Consider the following 8,678-nt stretch of genomic DNA (forward strand, 5'->3'; position numbering starts at 1 on the left):
TATGTAGCGGACCTACGGTATCTGACTGTGGGCCAGATGTGGCCCACACACAATAAGCGGACCCGAATTGCAGATCCGTACAACACAGAATAAGCGGACCCGTGTCACACACAATAAACGGAACCATATTGCAGATCCGTACCACACACAAGAAGCGGACCCGTACCACACACAAGAGGCGGACCCGTATTGCAGATCCGTACAACACAGAATAAGAGGACCCGTGCCACACACACACAATAAAAGGACCCGTATTGCAGATCCATACCACACACAAGAAGCAGACCTGTACCACACACAAGAGGCAGACCCGTATTCATGGGTTTCATCAGGTCCCTTTGCACAGGTGTATCAATCACCATGCAGTCTGCATTGATAATCAAGGTGCTTCATTTTATACACCTGTGGAAAGGGACCTGATGAAACCCATGAATTGCAGATCCGTATACCACACACCAGAGCGGTAGATAAAACAGAGTGGCGACACTCCCATAGACCTCCGTAGGAAAAAATGGCAGTGCTTTTTCCAGGCTATTTCCTCGTTATGGGACTTTTGGAACTATTTACAGCCAATCTCTTGGTCAGTAGTTAATGAGCTAATTTATTACACCTTCCAGCATCTAGAAGTACATCCCACCCTCCTGGAATTCAGCCATTCAGCGCAGGTTTTTTGGAACTTTTGATCGCGTGGCGGCTACATCAAAGCGTGTCGCAACTCTCTCTGCTCTCTCTATGGCTCTGCCACACACAAGAAGCAGACCCGTACCACACACAATAAGCGGACCCATATTGCAGATCCGTACCACACACAAGAAGCGGACCTGTACGGGTTCGCTTACTGTGTGTGGTACGGATCTGCAATACAGTTCCGCCTCTTATGTGTGGTACGGGTCCGCTTATAGGGCTCGGGATCATGACGTGAAAACTTTGCGGGCACAGCACAGCTAATACTATATTTCTGCTTCTTGTCTTCTGCATCTGAATGAATGGACATCACGTTCAGTGCGCTACCAACATGGCGGCAATATTCCTGGAATGCAAGTCGTGTGCCCGAGCCCTATTGTGTGTGGTACGGATCTGCAATGCGGTTCCGCCTCTTATGTGTGGTACGGGTCTGCTTCTTGTGTGTGGTACGGATCTGCAATGCAGGTCCCATATCACATATGACTTTAAGCAGACATTCACAACATCCCCAACTGGTCACCACTATAAAAAACTTTGCAGAAGAATTAAGGATGCTTATCACAATTTTATGACTTTATAAACCTCATGGTTTAGATATAAAATATAACCTACACATTCTCTGATAACTTTAATTATATTTTGTGTAGGCCTACTTTGTTTGCTTGTTTGTTTGCTTTGTTTGCTTCCCAGCATGCATTGCAAATATTAGTTTTGAATTTTGAAACCTTGAAACAATGTGGTTGGGACATTTTAGCTTATAGGCTAACCTACTCCACTGATGTTTTGAACAACAACATTACCAGATATGAACATTGACTTATTTATTAGGGGGGAAATACAGTACACCGTAGTCGTGAAAGTATTAGACCTAACCGGGTATAAATATCCAGCTAACTTAACCAATTAGTATGTATCTGGACGTGATCATCAATCTCCAGGCCGCTTCCATAGGTAAGATAAATGTGTGAAATGATATACTTGACGGAAATGCAAATCACTACAGCATACCAATTACTGCTTAACAATGTTGACAGCTGTTTCACTCACATACACAGTATCCTAACGCCACACACTTCGTGACAGATTGACTTGGATACTACATCGCGCTAATGCCTAACGGTGAACAGGTAGTTGGATGAAATTCGAATTTTCCGTCGCAGTGACAAAATACGTTTTTTAAAATGCTCAGAATCATCGCCGGGACGTTATCTTGTTTGTTGGGAGCAGTCTTAGCCCTTATTGCCACCAGATCAGTTAAACGGATCCAAAACAATTTTGGACCGATGTGCGTTTGGATGCCGGATCAGGTCCACTATTCAGATCCATGCCGGATGTCGTGGTAGGTGTGTTTTGCTATCTGGGACGGACCTGGACGAGTGCAAGTTCATATCTACCGCAAATCCGTAAAACAGATCCAAAACAATTTTGGACCGATGTGCGTTTGGACGCCGGATCAGGTCCATTATAAAGATCCGTGCCGAATGTTGTGGTACATGTGGCCCAGTTCCGTCCCAGTGCAGTTTTGCTATCTGGGTAGTTAGACGGTAGACGTAGCGTTTACTCACGTGATAAACACGGAACAAGTGAAATTGAAAGTAGGTTAGATCTCTAGGGACATCGTATCAGGAACTGGTGTTCGGGCAAAAACATTTCTGACGTTGTATTTGGGGTAAGTAGATAAAAGTGAGTTAAATGTAGGTTGTGATCGATTACAGAAGCGTGAATTGAGTCCTGTTTCGTGGCCTGTGATCATTTAGAGAGGGACACCACTCGGAGACATGGATTTGTTCGTTGACTAGGCCTACATTTCACAGACCCTGACTTTAACCCTCATGTTGTCCTCAAATCTTACCGACGTTCGTTGTCCTTGGGGTCAATTTGACCCCAGCTAAAAAAAACTCTCAAAAAATGATTAAAATTTTACCCAGTTTTTTATAAATAACCACCATCAAAGGCCCTACAAAACAATCCCACCCCCCCCCCACACCCCTTTATGAACCCTGGAACCCTGGCTGGCAATATGGCCAATCCAGTGTCAACAGCCCAAAGGCTGACTTTTTGGACTTTTTCAGACCTGCCAAAATAACTTATATGTAATATGTACTTGTATGCATGATAATAACGACATGTTCTCATACTATTACAATAATAATATCCATAATGTGTCAAATATTCATTTTCCTCAAGTTTCATAAAAATGGGGTCAAATTGACCCCAATACCACCAACGTAACTATTTACAGGACATTGGAAACATATTTTTGTGCAAATTTCATGTTTACTCTGTTGTACCCTTCAAATGAGGAAAAGTCATGAAACTTGAAGCAAAACAAAAAAAGTGAACCATACATTTTATGATGTTAAACATTGCTTGGGGTCAAATTGACCCCAAGGACAAGATGAGGGTTAACCTAATTTACTATTAGGCCTAAATAGTAAATAATCTATCGTAGCCTATGGATCGATCGAAACGTAGCTTGCAGATCAAGTAAGCCTATAATTTGGGCTATTAGGCCTACTACACACAGGCAGGAAATGACCTACCTAACATTAACACGAATCTGCCAAGAATGTATTACTGTATTAAGTTTTAGCCCTATCCTATGTCTGAAATAAGGCATCATGACATCTCGTAATGGACATCACAGAAATCTTAAAAAATAACTTTTCTTATTTTTCAAGGCTGAAAAGTAGCCTGAAGTTCGCCTCTTCCCAGTATCACAGTCAAATTCCGACAGGCTTCCCCTACTGTTAAAAAAATGCACTGCCCTTTTATCGAGGGCCCCCATGAAAGCATAGAGTGCCTCTCATTTATACAACCTCCATTCCTTCCTCGGTCCTCGTTTCCACTGATAAAGAATGATGGGGTGGCAACAATGGGATAGTCTATCCAGTGTTAGTAATAGATTAGTGGGAACGAGCCTGGAGGATCAAGGAGAGGTTGAGAGTCACCCACAGACTTCACCTCACCTCACACCAGACACAGTCAGAGCAACACATCGTTCAGCAAACTGGCAAAAAAAGTAGGTCTAGCCTACTACACAGGCTAGGTTATTGATTGTAGTAAGTGCTAATTGGTTTCATGTTTAAGTGTTCATATTGATTTCCATCATAGGCCCAGGCTACTTCCTCTGTCAGTGGTTCTCTGGTCTCTATCAACGCATCTGCTATTGTTGGAGCAGAAATGGATCCACAGATCAGCTGATTGGTCCACATAGCTGATAAGCACTTCATGAGGAACCTCTCCTCACCTCTTTTTTTAGAGAGGGACTCTCATCTCTCTCTCTCTCTCTCTCTCTCTCTCTCTCTCACACACACACACACACTCAATCACTCACTCACTCACTCTTTATTTTCTTATTGATTTGAAAAGAATGGATTTCCCTCAAGAGGGTGAGGATGCAGTTGGTGGAAATCAGACAGGCAGAGCAGCATGTGCTGTGTCCAGCCACGTGTCCCTGAAGAATGAGGAGCCCGTCACTGATGGGCATCAGAGGTTAGTTGTATCCAAAACCCAAGACATCAAGGGCCCTATCTTACACCTGGCTCATTGGGGTACCAGACGCATCACAATTTGCTGATCCTCCCAGCCAAACCTACAATACATCATGACATCAACATCAAAATCGACCTACCAGGAGGTGCAACAGACAAAAACGTAGGAGTCGTTCTCGACAACCAACTTACCCAGACCTGGGCAAACTACGGCCCAGAATGGCCCGCGTAAGGTCTGTGAGGCCTATATGGCTAAATGGCTACAGTAGAAGGATACACGAAAAGCCCAAACTACCAAAATCTTCATATTTTATTTCCACAGTTTCTATCTATAGGCCTCCCTTATTGGGTATACTGACTAGTAGGCTATTGAACAACCATAGGCTATTCATCTGTATTTCAGTATCTCAGTAGGTTAAAATATTTTTAGATACCTCCCTGAAATTACTTTTTGCAGGTTGTGATGTCTTCTACAGTATGTATTGTTGACGTTATTGTTAAAATGGCGTAACTGTTAAATTCCAATATAGTGATTATTGGCAAAACCGGTTGCAATTTTTACGTTGAGGCGGCAGGGGGCTTAGTTTAAAAAGTAACTAAGTGCGCACACACATCAACAGATTCACACGCACAGATAATCACACTTCCACAGATTACACACACACACACACATGCGCATTCACACACACAGACACACACACATCTTTATGCAAGCAAACTCACACATGCACACACTCATTTATACACATGAGCTGCAAGAGTAGGAGATACATATTGCACAAATCGGAGATACAGGAAAGTTGACAAGCGTAATTTGTTTTGGAGAGAATGTGCAAAACTGAGCGGCGGTCATATTGTGTACTGCTATATCATTAATGCACTTATTGTCTTTTTTAAAATTGTTGATAGAATTGCTAAAAGCTTTAAATATACAGTATGTACCGTACCATGTTGTACGTCGCTTTGGTTAAAAAGTGTCAGCCAAATGTATGGTAATGTAATGTAATTGTCTTTGCTAGTTTGTGGCCAACACAGTTAAAATCCCACCAGGTGTGCATGCTCTCTCACCCTTAAAGCTGCCGTCGGCAAGCCTTCAAAATTCTAAAGTCGGAAAATTCAAACTGATACAACTTTTAGGTCCCTCCCCCAACCTCTACCAAGCTCCAAACTGCCCCCCCCAAACCCCTCCCCCTCTGGAGACGATGTTGTGCATGTGAGCAGCAGAGTATAGCAGCGGCTGGATAGCTGCGTGTGCACAAGCTGTGACTGACAGGTAGCGATTCCTCCCCCCTAACGTGATTGCTTAAACAAAATAGGGAGCGCTTGATTTTTGCAAGCACGATTACCGACGATTATAGGCTTTAGAGGGAGCTAGAGAATTCGGGATTTTACCTAAACAGCCTATTTAGTATTCTACCTCCAGACAGTCAGTCATGAGAGTTCAAGCTAATATGACTAAAGAAATGCTGCCGACGGCTGCTTTAATGAACCCTGCACACCTACGGGCATGTTGATGGAGACACAGGGGGTGTTGAGGGCGCATGATGACACATTGATGAGGGTTTGTAGACATGCTAAGTGTGTGTGTGTGTGTGTGTGGAAGAGAGAGAGATAGAGATTTTATGTGTGTGTCATTGAGTTTGTGTGAAGGTGTTTCACTCAATTTATTATGTATTTTGTCTCCTTTTGTATCCAGACCACAGACACCCAGACCCGTGTCTCCAGTGCCCAGCTGTGTGTCCATGAAGAGTGAGGAGTCCATGGATCCCCCTCGCAATTTCAGCAGTGGACCACCAAAGTCTGATCCAAAGTGAGATATGTGTGTGCGCACAGGATTAGAGAGAGAGAGAGGCTGTGTGTGAGAGGGAGAGAGAGATAGCATTTGATATATAGCAGGTTTAATAATGCATCTGATATAAAAACAGCCTTACATCTCATACACTCCAGATAATTTGTTTGAAGGAAAAGCTTGGAATTTGGAACATAGGACCTCATTTCCAATGTAGCCGGGTTGATACAGGTCGATGGACACAGTTTTCAGCGCATTCCATCCCGTCCTTAAGTTGCAGCGGTCTCCTGGTGCTAAGCTGGTGCTGAGATAACGCAATTCAACGGTAACATCCAGCCTGCCACTAAAAATAGTCTTAACCCACTCCTCAGAACACCCGAAACGCAATATGTGGCGGCCGCATCGCCACAAATTAGTCTTTGCGTGGGAAACACTGTATTGCCCCCATCAATTCCGGAAGAGTCGCAGCACCGATGCTTATGCTGGCATCGGTGCTTACAGTGCTTCAAAAAAATAGGCATCGCCGGTGTTTTTTCATTTTAGAATCGAGACGTATCGCAAGTATCGGTTTTCGTGACATCCCTACACAAATAAATTATAACGTCAGACTATCAAGAAATAAAACTAACCTTGCATCGCATTGCAATAGCCTATAGGCCTACTTTGTTCCATGGCAGTAGCAGATTAATGATATTATCCAGGCTACAGAGGAAGCCGGTTTCATGACAATCACACAAGTTTATTTACCTGCCGCTCCAACTAATTCCACTCTGCCATGCTACTGCACACATAACGTCACCTGTGCATGTAGCACAGTCTCAATCTGAAGTTATCAGAAGCAGCTAGAGTAACGTTTCGAGAGGGGCTTGTTTTATTAGCAATCAGTAGCTGTTGGTGCATCTGGAAAGATCGATGGAACGGCATTTGCTTTCAGTAACTTGTGGTCCTTCAGACTGCGGGGGTTTTCAAAGGCCTCTGGTGTAAAATGATCACTAGTCTACATATTCGCAACTTCAGTACAGTCTTTGCCGGCTACAAGCTGGCTGCAAGAAGCCACACTGAATCACCATGTTTATAAGGTGGCTACTACTAGATGTCCCTACTGGAGTTTACTTCTATTTCACTTTTTTATGCAGTACTACCAAAGATCCTTTAACCCTCTCTGGTGCTACTAATCTAGAAAGTGAAATTCCGCTGCTGCTGGGAATTAGTCCCTCAAAATGTAATAAATCATTGAGATGCAAGGTTAGTTTTATTAACATTATTCTATCAACGCAGACATGTACATCGATAGTCACGGGTGTGCTGTGGAATGGGTAAGACTGTGTTGGATGTTACCATTGAATTACGTTAGCTCAGCACCAGTTTAGCAAAGGCGAACGTTGCAAATTACGGACCAGATGAAATATGCTGAAAACTGTCTCCACCGACCTACATGTATATCAACCCGGCTAAATTGGAAATGAGGTCATATGTCCAAAAATACGACGTGCTTGTTGGAGGGAGAGATGTACACAGGCAGACATACACACACACACACACACACACACACACACACACACACACTCAGAGATCTTGATGACCGTGATCAGAGATGTGTATTTTAATTATTTTCATTTCAAGTACATACAGTGCCTATAGAAAATCATCATACCCCTTTGAAATAGTTACTTTATTTGTCTTACAGCCTGAAATCAAATTTCCAGTTTAATTTACAAAATTAGCTGTACAACATCAAAATAATGAACAAAAACAGTTAATTAAAAAAAACATTAATTCAAAAAGATGAATAACAGGGTTGGAAAAGTCATACCACTGATTTTACCACTTTGTAGAGCTTCCTTTTGCTGTAATTACAGCCATCAATCTGTTTGGATATGTCTATTAGCTTTGCACACCTATATGAGAATGTTTTCCTTAAAATACAGGGGTCATAAGTAGTGGAACGCCTATGTTAACCTACAGTATGTGTTAAATTTCCCATAGAGGCAGGCAGAATTGTATTCTTTTTATTTTTTAAATGCCAGTTACTTCATGGATCCAGCACACTATGCACCCTAATAAAGTCTTCTTGTCATTTGGAATTAAAATACCGCCACATCATCACATACCCTTCACCATACCTAGAGATTGGCATGGTTTTATTTCATTTAGCCTATTAGCTGATTTCATTCTCATTGAGCTCAATGCAATTCAAACCAGCTAATAGGTACAGTACATGGTAGCAGAATATTCCAGATGTGTTTTTGCACTGAACTCCAGTTAGCAGCTAACTCCACCTAAAACTCACCATACTACTACTGTACTGTGTCTAATCCTAAACATGATTAACAGGATGGATGACATGAAGCAGCCAGCTGGGCCAAATGACCAAACAAACAAGATGATGCCTGGTAAGATAACATAGTTTTGGAAACTGGAAAAATATTTTAAATGTAATTATTTGAAATGTAAACATTGTTATTACATATTGTTGCATATTAAGACTCAATTGTCAGAAGTAAAAAGCTATTTGAGACTTTTCTGAATTAAGGATCTGGGACTAAAGCACATAATGACCTCAGTGCTCTACACAAGATAATATGTCCTAACTGATGTGTATTTGTGTAATACTGTAGGCACAGGGTGCAACACACTTCAACCCTCATTAATTTGCCAATGCATGCGAGAAACATTGGACCAACTGTCTAGTGATGACCTCAAAAGGTTCA

The sequence above is a fragment of the Sardina pilchardus genome, chromosome 1 (assembly GCF_963854185.1).
Source record: "Sardina pilchardus chromosome 1, fSarPil1.1, whole genome shotgun sequence".
In the NCBI taxonomy this organism is placed as follows: domain Eukaryota; kingdom Metazoa; phylum Chordata; class Actinopteri; order Clupeiformes; family Clupeidae; genus Sardina; species Sardina pilchardus.